The sequence below is a fragment of the Zootoca vivipara genome, chromosome 2, assembly GCF_965207765.1.
Source record: "Zootoca vivipara chromosome 2, rZooViv2.hap1.1, whole genome shotgun sequence".
Classification (NCBI taxonomy): Eukaryota; Metazoa; Chordata; class Lepidosauria; order Squamata; family Lacertidae; genus Zootoca; species Zootoca vivipara.
In genome coordinates this window covers 10,363,755-10,374,290 of record NC_142584.1, presented here as the reverse complement: position 1 = coordinate 10,374,290, position 10,536 = coordinate 10,363,755, and the positions used below count along the sequence as shown (strand labels likewise).

At 44.0% G+C, this 10,536-nt stretch overlaps 1 protein-coding gene across 4 annotated transcripts in view; it reads left to right on the top strand.

Annotated features, from left to right (window-relative positions):
* Window positions 1–10,130, top strand: part of HOXC8 (homeobox C8) — a 159,851-nt gene extending 149,721 nt beyond the window's left edge. The window contains exons 4-8 of one of the 4 annotated variants that reach the window (XM_088661309.1): window positions 11–109; window positions 1,353–1,659; window positions 4,354–4,622; window positions 7,468–7,711; window positions 8,756–10,130. The gene's annotated coding sequence lies outside the window, so the exon portion shown is untranslated. Of the gene's footprint in view, window positions 1–10; window positions 110–1,343; window positions 1,660–2,578; window positions 2,695–4,353; window positions 4,623–7,467; window positions 7,712–8,755 lie in introns of all 4 variants that reach the window. The other 3 variants (XM_088661307.1, XM_088661308.1, XM_088661310.1) reach the window with 3 other exon arrangements.
* Window positions 10,131–10,536: the final 406 nt, after the last annotated feature.

The following is a 10,536-nucleotide window of genomic DNA, read 5'->3' as shown; positions in this document are numbered from 1 at the left end:
CTCACTGTAGGATCTGTAGGGGATATGGAAGCCAAAGAGTTAGGGGAAACATCAACAGACGCTGCCTGCTTGCCAGATCAAGCCACCCTTCTCTTCTTTTTAGATCCAGGTACGTAGATGATCTTCATAATGTAAGATAGCAATGGTGGGAGCTTGTGGCCTTCTAGAGCTTATGTACTCACAACTCTCTTCAGCCCCAGCCAGCATAACGAATGGTAAGGGATGATGGGAGTTGGAGTCCAAAAACAAGTGGAAAACCACAAAGTATTTCCCTTCCTCCTACAAAAGGTCCTGGAAGTCAACTTGCTTCTCCCAGAACCGCTATTATCACCATGTCTTTGTAAGAAAAAGCCAATCAAGAAGAACTTTTTGAAATGGGAACAAATCAAACCTCTGATTTAGGAAAGGGTTTGGAAATGTTAGTGCTGCTGAGTGCTGAAATGGAACGTTTCATGGATCTTGAAAGTTCATGGATGTCATTGTGGTTGGAAAAAAAACACCCTGTTGACTTTGAACTCAGAATCACTGTGATTGCTGCAACTTTGCTTTGGGCACAGAACCCCATGCTGGGGCTGATGGGAGTTGTAGTACAGAGCATGTGGAGGGCACCAGGTTGAGGGACGGCTGATATGATGACCCATTAAAGCACCTTGGAAAGATTGACATTTTTGAAAGGCGAGTCATCCGACACCTTACCCATCTTTTTTTCGATAAACGTTTGACCTGCATGATTCCCATGCAACAATTCAAATATTTTTCTCTGCATTTGCTTCAGTTCTGCTTGCTAGTGAATCCAAAATGCCTTGGTCAATCTCAAGTCTATTCTAAATCCCCAGGGCTGGGGGGTGGGGAAAATGTGCTTCCCCCAGATGCTGTTTGAATGATGGGACTTGCCCATCGTTCCTGACCATTGGCTATGCTGCTTGGAGCTGATGGGAGTTTGAGTCCAACTGGAATCATCACCCTTGCCCTAGGAAACAAAATGGTAAATAAAGCTAGATAAAAGGCCCTCTGAACTTGAGTTATTCAGGTGGTTGGATAAGGTAGGTCCATGGTAGATTAAGAACTGATGGCTCCATTAAAAAAAGGCAAATAGTAGCATTATTTTTATACATATAAGTTGTGTGGTTTCCAAAGTTTGTTTGCACACGTGTTATGTCAGGCAAGCCATCCTGAACCCTCAAGTTCCTCTGAACTTTCTTATCTGTTTGCTCTTTCCTTATGCATAAGGAACTAGCATTGAGAGGAGGCATATGCATCAGAGGCTGTGCTTGCTATCACTTCATCGCTTGCAAACAAGTCACTCAACAGGCTGTCATCAGCGCTTCTTTCTTTCCGCTGAGGGTGTGCAGGGTGAGGAGAGAAGGAACCAGCCAGCATTCCGGAGGGGACTTTTCAAGGAAGGTGCCTTCGGTGGTGATGACGTAACCTCAAGCTATCCAGGAAAGCCAAGGGAGGTTTGATGGTGATGTGCAAGGACTTCCAAAGAGTGACATGTTCGGGCCCAAACAAGTCAAATTGCTGGAAACGCGGCAGACGGAAAGGACTTCACACATCCAATGCTTGCATTTTGTCCCCAGGCCAGCTGTTTAGGATGGCAAAGGCTGTTTACAACTGACGAGGGTGCAATTTATTACTCTTCCCTTGCTGTCTTTTTCGGTAAGGATCCATTTCCCAGATTAACAAATTCCTTAATAAAGAGGGCTTGCAATTAACCTGTACTGCTGATACATCCATCTCCGTTGCTCTCCTGAAGATGGGGAGCAAAGAGGGGAGAGAATGTTCCACAATGGCTATTCCCACAGGGACAGCAATGCCTCATATGAGCCCCCTTTTAGAGGTTCCTCATGCCAGGTCTATCTAGCCTAGCATTGACTAGTGCTCTCCAGGGTCTCAAGCAAAGGTCTTTCCCATCACATGATCCTTTTTTACTAGAAATGCCAGGGTTTGAACCCAATACTCTCTGCGTACAGAGCATGGGCTGAAGTTCTTGCTGGAGGTTATGGGGCTTGCAAGAGCATCTCCGACTTCCCATCCATAGAGAAGTGATCACACTATCACACATAGCTAGAGAATATTTTTTTGTATAGAGCTTAAGTTTGAGGGCTCTGGATTGGGACGGGTTTTCTCCATTGCATACTTTCATCACTGTCTGAGATTGGAACATTTTAGGAGAAAGTGGCTCTCTAGCATAACTTACCACATTTTTCTTTTCATGAAGGTGGGCTTATCAATGTGAAATCATGAATGCTTCATCTACCTAAGCCAGTCTTCCACGATCTGGTGCTACTGTTTCCATTATCCCATTATTGGTTGGGTCTGATGGGGGTTATAGTCTAAAGCAGTGTTTCCCAACTTTGGGTTTCCAGCTGTTTTCGGACTACAATTCCCATCATCCCTGACCACTGGTCTTGCTAACTAGGGATGATGGGAGTTGTAGTCCAAAAACAGTTGGAGACCCAAGGTTGGGAAACACTGGTCTAAAGGATGCATCAGGTTGGGGATGGTTGGTCTAAGCAGTAGTATACGCATTTTCCTGCATTCCCCATAATATACAGTACTCTCATCCTCCCCACAGCAATATCAGGAAAGATGCCCAGAAGCAGGAAGCACATATCAGGTTTCCTGTCATCTCACTGAATGGGGTGGAAAGATCTATTACTAATGAATCAGTGCATCACTGCAATGTGGAAGGTGAGTGTGATGCAAATACCTTTCAGCTGCACTGTTTTGACTGGGAAGCTCACTTTTTATTTTACTGGACCATCACTCTAGATATTGTTCCTGAGTGTTTTCAGCAACATGAGTGGATGCATCCTTACCAGTACTTTAAGAAACAGTGTTTTAAAAAGAAGTATGTTGGCAGCACTGTGTTTGCTGGTGTAAATTACTGACTGAGTTAATACTCTGTTTGCTGGAAGGGAGAGCTTAGCAAATAGTCAGGTTTTGGTATTGTCTGCAGATCTTGGTGTGCAAGGAATTCAAGAAGATACTGGCTGGGTGATAACTATTAGTGAGCTAAGAAAAGAACAGAGCAAGAATGGGAAACAATATGGTTGGGGACACTAGCATCTGTTAAGGGTGCAAGAACAAGACAACACTGTAGGAATTCATCTTCAGAAAAGAAAATGTTGGGGATTTTGGGTTTTTTTTTGTATTTAAAGAAAAGCATCCAAACAGTGGCATCAGTTAACATGGCAATAACCAGGGGTTAAAGAAAAAAATGGTTGTGGCTCTTAACTATGTTCTTTGATGGTCTTGTGTTCCATATTATCCAACTACTCTTCCTTTCATGGCACAACAATGAGAAATATGCTGTATGAGGATGTGGATGGAAGGAGTGGGTGGCTACCTGTTTGTCCATGTGGGAATTTCTCTGTAGCCCCTACATGCGGTTCCTGTGCTACACTTTAACCACCCTGCTGTGAGCATAGGCACTTGCTTTATACTGAGTCAGACCCGTGGGCCATACTTTTAGAAATGCAGGTGGCAACCATTTTAGGCGTGTCCAGTTGATGTGTGATTGCTGAGGTGCAGGTCCTCCTGGACCCAGAAGAGGGGCAGAACAGGGGTGGAATGGAGGTGGGTGGAATGGATGGCGGGGAACCCCCACATGAAATGGCCATCACCTGTAAATACAGATCAGTAAAAAAACAGCTGCTGGAGTAGATCAGCCATAGGCCTGATCCAGTAGGCTCTTCTTATGTTCCCAGCCCTACATGAAGATACCAGGAATTGAACCTGAGACCTTCTGCATGCAAAACACACTGAGATACCACCCCTTCTCTGCACACAACACACACACACACACACGCAGTGTTCTGGCACGAAATCCTGCAAGTGCAAAACATCTTTGTCTCCACTGAAGAGTCTAATCAGGATGAGTGCCAAGAAAAGACGTGCCCCCCCCTTCCCCAAGCCAGATTGACTTCATAGGCAAAGCAGCAGTCTCCATCTTCAGAAGTTGGGGGGGGGGAGAGAGAGAGAATGATGATGATCTGCAGCTGGAGAAGTCTGGCTCAAACTCCCCTTCCCCTCGAGTCCCCCCTTCTGGGCAGACAAGAGGGAAATTCCTTCAGCAGACCTATCATGGAAGTTTCCTTTCTCCCTTTAATTCATCACAGGAGGCAAGGCAGTTCCTCTCCCTTACCATAAATCTCGTGGAGACGTTCGCTCTGTTAACAGCACAGCCCTTGGTTCCTCGCTCAGCTCTCTCTCTCTCTCTCTCTCTCTCTCTCTCTCTCTCTCTCTCTCTCTCTCTCTCTCTCTCTCTCTCTCTCTCTCCCTCTCCCTCTCCCTCTCCCTCTCCCTCTCCCTCTCCCTCTCCCTCCCCCTCTTGCTAGTCCCTTCCAGAGAAGGCAGAGACAGGCTGGGAAACCTTCATACACGTCACCAGAGGTGCAGCTCCCCAGATCTGGCAGCCTGACCTCGCTCCACAAAGCAAACAAATGGTTAAACAAAACAAGGATGCTGAGCACAAAAATTCTATGGTTGCTACTGTACCGAAAGCATGGCGGATTTGATCACTGTCCTAGAAGGATTATCCAAAGAAGATCAGGACTGATCATTTTCTAGAAGAGGCAACATCCAGCAACATGTTGAAAGTCTAGGCCAGGGCCAAGGTAAAAGAGTATTGGGAAATGATCCACAATGAATTTTAAATTCTAAAACAGAAAATTGTTTGTGTGTGTGTGTGTGAGAGAGAGAGAGTCTAAGCCAGGGCCCAATGGGCTGCATGTAGACTGTGGCCCCCACATCCAGCCTCCACCCCTCGTTCCCTTTTCACCTCCCTGTTTTCTAGGTAGTCTAGCCATCAGGCAACTTGAGATGTGCCATTAAGAGTGGCAAAGTGGGAGGCAGCCAGATCAGATCTTTAGTTCACAATTCACTGGGGGGTTCTATTTTTTCCATTAAAATTTTCTTCCACAGTTTGTCTAAGGAGTTCAGTAGATCTTCCTTTTTTATCTTCCTTACAACAACTCTGCTCTGTGAAGCATGCTAGGCTGAGAGGTGGTGGCAAGCCCAATATCACCCAGTGTGCTTTGTGGCTGTGCAATTGAAGCAAGCAAATGAACCCGGGTCTCATCAGGGGACAAACTACACGTCACATTAGCATTCTGTGATAGGAATATCCAAAATAATTTTCTTCTTCAAAAAGCAACTGAGAGGGTGTGTGTATGTGTATATGTATGTATGTGTGGCTGATTAGGATTTGGGCTGCAGCACGGAGGAGAGGGGTTAACCCTTGGACGCATGACAACACCCCAGTTTAACACACAGCCATTGGCCACAGAGCTGAAAGCATATGGACATAGTATGCTTAATAGAAACTTGGTAGGAGGCAACTTGGGTCAGGACCATGGCATGAGGAGGAAGCCCTATAACTTCTGTCCCTTTGAAGCATGGTCCCAACCCAAGCTATGCAGACCCTTCAAGTGTCCCTATTTTCCAGGGACAGTTCCAGATTTACAGAAGCTGTCTCGGTTTCTGATTTGATCCTGGAATGTCCCACATTTCCTTAGGACGTCCTTAATTTCATTGGAGAAATGTTGGAGGGTATGTATGCCCCCATGCCCAGTTTTTTAAGGAAGACAAATACAGCTTGCTTTTGGGCTGAAACACTCCAACCACTACACCAGATGGCATCTCTTTGGGTGTAATGCTCTTGGCACAGCTCTCACTGCTGTCAATAGGACAACTGCAGGAGGCTTTCTTGGTAGACTGTATGAGAGGGAATATCATTAGGATCCCCCCCCTATGGTCATCACCACCACGTTTTGCTCTGGCCATGAGAATTGACCCATGGTCTCAGTACGACAGATTGGGAGTTACTGTCTTCTGTATCTTGACAACGGGGAAAGGGAAGAAATGGAAGTGCCATATTTAAATAGGGCAAAATAAAACATTTTCTCCATCCAAAGGCATACCGGTACTTAACTGTGGAAATTACAGGTCCAAGAAATGCCCAAGGCTGCAAAACGGGGCGAGATATTCTGAGCCCTTTAGAGCTGACCTTTGAAAATGGCTCAGCACACATTTATGTTTGGAAGCATTTAAGTACATGGATGTTAGGCAATGTGATGAGATCAATGAAAACAAGGCAGCACCTGCCAGCAGGCTTACAGTCTAAAAGTCATCAGAACAAAGGGAAGCGGGGACAAGGAAGGAAGTGGAAAACAAGCAAACTCAGTTCTTAAAGATGTAATGGCCAGCCAGAATGAAAACAGTGCAGAGAGAGCAGGAGCCCAGTGGAGATGGCCTCTCAGCAGAACCAATGGAACAATCCCATTTCTCATCTCTCCTCTTTCTTCCTGGGGAACCGGGTTCACATCTCCACAGCTGCTGGGTGACCTTGGGCTAGCCACACTTCTCTGTAGTCTCTCAGCCCCACCCACCTCACAGGGTGGTCTGCTGTGGGGGAGGAGGGGAAAGGAGATTGTTAGCCGCTTTGAGACTCCTTTGGGTAGTGATAAAGCGGGATATCAAATCCAAACTACTACTACTACTACTACTACTACTACTACTCCTCCTCCTCCTCTTCTTCTTCTTCTTCTTCTTCTTCTTCTTCTTCTTCTTCTTCTTCTTCTTCTTCTTCTTCTTCTTCTTCTTCCTCCTCCTCCTCCTCCTCCTCCTCCTCCTCCTCCTCCTCTTCTTCTTCTTCTTCTTCTTCTTCTTCTTCTTCTTCTTCTTCTTCTTCTTCTTCTTCTTCTTCCTCCCAATAAAAAAGGGAGGGTGCATCATTGAAAAGGACAAAATAGGATAGGGTCTTACAAAAATTTGCATGGGCTATTTTGTAAGTTCACAATATACAGTAGTGGTTAGAGTCTTGGACTAACACCTGGGAGACAAGTGTTCGAATCCCCAATCAGCCACGAAACTCACTGGGTGACCTTGGGCCAGTCACAGTCTCTCATCCTAACCCACCTCACAGGCTTGTTGTAAGGATAAAAAGGGAGGGAATAGAACCATTGAGCTTCTTGGAAGAAAGGTGGGGCATACATGGAATGAATAAAATAAATAAAATAAAACTATGGTGTGTCTGTCAGACCTGAGGGCTGTATTTCTCTTAGTGAACTGTGGGGATGTGAGTGATTTTTATTTTTTGTGTAATGCCTATATATTGTTACATAATAATAATAATAATAATAATAATAATAATAATAATAATAATGCCTTCAACCCAAAGGGCCCATGTGTGGTATTCAGCACGAAGCCTGCCTTATTTCTTTTCAGGAGGGTTATTCATTGGTATAGGGATTTGTTTTCAACATTGAAATAAATAGGGTGGCCCTTGTGGGTAGTGAAATGCTATCAAATCCCATGACATACATTATTCGCTTCCTGGACTTGGAATAGAAATGAAGGGAAAAGTTGAATACGTATCAGACTGAACCAACAACTAGGATCGAAATGCGGATGACATCAACAATACCTTTAATCTCTGCCCTTATCCACGCTCTTTTGCAGACACAGCATGTCTGAGGGAAGAGAGAAGCAAGCATGAAGATTTAAGATTTCCACATTTAAACATTCAGTGCTGTTGCCTTTAAATGAGACTTAGAGGTTCCTGCCAAATAAATCGGATCAGCAGCACTTCCTATTTTGTGGTATGCTATTGCTGTTAGGTGATGGACAGTTATTGAAACAATTCAGGACTAGGATTTTCTTTCTCTCTCTCTTTTTAATGCTTCTAATGTGAACCGCTCTCAAGGTAACCATTACTATCTCTTAAAAACATTTTATTATGAAGGCAAATGTATGTTTTAGCAATGCTCAGATGGCTACTTAATGTCATGTTTATCCCAGGCCAGACACTCTCCGAAACAAATGAGAGTTTAAGATCTAGCTTTCCTTTTTGTTTAATGGAGCTAAAGTTGTTTAAATCATCCACTTCCATATAAACGTTTCACTTAAAACAAGCCGACCTATTCCTCTCCATTAAAAGTTCATTCATCAAAAGCCAGGGAAAGGTTTCAGCAAGTTTCAAAGAGGGATTGGACATCTCTGTGGAGCAGCAAGAATAGCTAATAGTTTCACATACTGGAGGAGGGGACAGAACGTGAAACCTCCTGCCTCAGGGCTATACCTGATCTCTACTCTTTCATTATGGGCAAGTGATCTCATCAAAGGTTGCATACTCCTTCCCCCTGCCCCCCCCAAAGCTTCAGATGTATTGCCACACATGTGCCGGGGACAGGATATGAGTCTATAGGCGCCATATGTGCAACTCTGTGTCGCACTGCATTTGCCAAGGATGATCTCTGACAAGGCCCAGCAGCACAGGATTCTTGGGAGCTAATGAGATGCACAAATGCAGGAAGCTCCAAAGATCACATTTCTCGTACCCACACTGTATCATTAATGCCCAAGATGGGGAGTTGCAGACCATGTGTGTCCAGTGTGGCAACATGCGAGGTGTTAATGCTGTTCATGGATATATGCAGCAGAAAGTATGACTGAAAGCCAATCTGCCCATGCAGATAAAGAATTTGATATTGCATTCCTGGGACTAGGTCACATCCATATCGTACATTTAAAGTACATGACTCCCCCCTGGGAGGAATTCTGGGAACTGTAGTCTCTTACAGATGCTGGGAATTGAAGGGCTACAGTTTCCAGACTTCTTTGGGGAAAGTCATGTGTAGTAGTAATAATAATAATAATTAATAATAACAATGTTTTCCATCCCAGCAGTAAAGGCATCACAGATACTGTTTCTTTTATGCAGTTAAAATGTTTGCATCCTTCTTCATAGACTAATGGTTCTCAAGGCAGCTTACAAGGTGTCATGGGCTTTGAAGACACTCGAACTCAGGACGCAAAGAAGAAACGTGCTAAGAGGAAGGCACGCTTGGCAAATCCACACTGTGATCACCTCCCTCCTGGAAACCAATGTCCCCACTGTGGAAGGACGTGTGGATCCAGAATTGGCCTCCACAGCCACTTACGGACTCATTGTTAAAACTGTGTTTATGGAAGACAATCTTACTCGGCTACGAGTGATCGCCAAAGAAGAAGACAAGGCATACTCACATAAGCATATCTGGAATGTTGCCTACAAAGTCAAAAGATCAATATAACATTAATGCATAGGTACCATCTCTTACATCACGAACACATTTTGTCTCCTCCTTCTGAGGAGACCCTGAGACTTTTCGCTTTTAACCATGCCTTATGCAAGGAACTATAGCAGCAGATGTAAGGTCCAGATTCATGTAAGGTCCCAAGTTCAATAGCCAGCATTGCTAGTGAAAAGATTCAGGAAGCTCAACCTAGATAATTCAGTTGGTTAGAAAAAGATGCTGATAATACCAAGGTTGCAAGTTTGATCCTCATATGGGACAGCTGCATATTCTTGCATTGCAGGAGGTTGGAATACATGATCCTCAATGTCCCTTCCAATTCTGTGATCCTAAGACCTCTTCTTCAGGGCCTGAAGAGAACCACTGCCAGTCAGGGTAGATGGTTCTGGGATAGATGAACAAAAATCTGAACTGGCATAAGTTGGCTTCCTAGGTACCAATGGTAGAACAGCCAGGACCAGATAAAATTACTTTGGGGGCCATATGTGGCTCATGAGCCACTTGTTGGCCATGATCCCAGACAACATGTGCACTTAGAGATATAGAAACATGTGTTCCTACCTTAACACACACAAGAGCATCCCATTTGTCTGCTTGGCGTCTGTGAGTAACTCACACCTTTTCAATCTCATATTCTTCATTTGCGTGTGTTTTCCTTTTGAGATGTAAACAGCTGCACTTTGTTTCTGTGGAGTCTTCTTTCTATAAAATGATTCCAGCCACGCATAGATCTGTATTCAGAGCATGCAAAGATGTGCACTTATCCCAGTTCTGACTGGCGGTTTGTAAATAAAGAAGTGCGTGGCCTCTCTGGAAGTTCCCCTCCTTAGCCCAAGCTGGTTAATTTATTTGTATAAATTCTACGATTGCATTTTATGTTCATTTAATGGCTATTAAGAAGAGGAAAGATGCATTTTTACGTTCTTATGACTGGTTTTGTATCATTTGTCTGGGCTTCTCTGCAGCAAATAAATTTCATTGCGATCATTTCTTCCCAGATGTGTTTGCTGTTACTCTGAATAAAAACTAAGCAAGTACTGAAGGAAACAGGCCTGGTCTCTTTATACAATGACTGTGTTATTCTCCCACAGCCAAGGAAAATATCCTTGTCCTTCTTTTAAACTCTGAAGGGTAGAAACTAAATGCCCATGATCTATAAAAGTAAATCTCTCTCTCTCTCTCTCTCTCTCTCTCTCTCTCTCTCTCTCTCTCTCTCTCTCTCTCTCTCACACACACACACACACACACACACACACACACACACAAAGAGAAGAGGATACCACTTTGTCAGTTCCGCAGATGTTTTCCAATATCCTTCATTAAATCTGTAAAATTAAAACACATGGAACAAAATGTACAATGCAGGCTGGCTAATAAGAGAAGGAAAAAGTTGTTAATCAAACATGTGGCCTTATAAAATAAAATAAATAATTGGAAAAGATATCTAATTTGT